Source organism: Penaeus monodon, chromosome 24, assembly GCF_015228065.2.
Source record: "Penaeus monodon isolate SGIC_2016 chromosome 24, NSTDA_Pmon_1, whole genome shotgun sequence".
NCBI classification, from domain to species: domain Eukaryota; kingdom Metazoa; phylum Arthropoda; class Malacostraca; order Decapoda; family Penaeidae; genus Penaeus; species Penaeus monodon.
Window position 1 is genome coordinate 4,033,847 of NC_051409.1, and position 510 is coordinate 4,034,356.

Here is a 510-nt window from a genome sequence, read left to right on the forward strand (position 1 = left end):
CCCGAACGCAGTGATATTCATAAAAATAAAATTCTCAATCATATCGGAAGTGATATTCTAAAAAATATATATATATATTAATAAATCAAAGTGGGATTCTTATATTGTTCTCTCTCTTGTGGAAAGAAAAAAAAAAGATCAAGCAAACGGTGGTGAAACAAAGAATAAACGAAGGGGGGAAAAGAAATACAGAAAAAAAGAGAACCGAAAAAAGATCAGACAAAGTTAATTGCAACAGAATGCGAATCAGCACAGGCCTCGTGTGAATTTTGGAAGTGTATTTATTCTCCGGCCGTCTCATCGTCTCCGCTTTAATAGGTGAGAGTTTTGCTGTTGTTTCTCATTAGTGTAATGTTTAGGCGAAGAATCAGAAGTGTGCTTTTCATTGTGATGTGGATTTCAAGCGTTGGTTTATTTAAAAAAAAAAAATTGTTCGGTGATATGGTTCTGTTATTTTCACGAGTTGATTGATTTTAAATTTCCGTGTTTTTTTGGGGGGGTAAATTGTGG

General features: G+C 33.9%; 1 long non-coding RNA gene across 1 annotated transcript in view; it reads left to right on the forward strand.

Moving 5' to 3' along the window:
• The first annotated feature begins 6 nt into the window (after positions 1-6).
• LOC119588479 overlaps positions 7-510 on the forward strand; it is a 38,246-nt gene continuing 37,742 nt past the window's right edge. The window contains exon 1 of the long non-coding RNA XR_005230093.1: positions 7-318. This is a non-coding gene — a long non-coding RNA (uncharacterized LOC119588479). The remainder of the gene's footprint in view (positions 319-510) is intronic.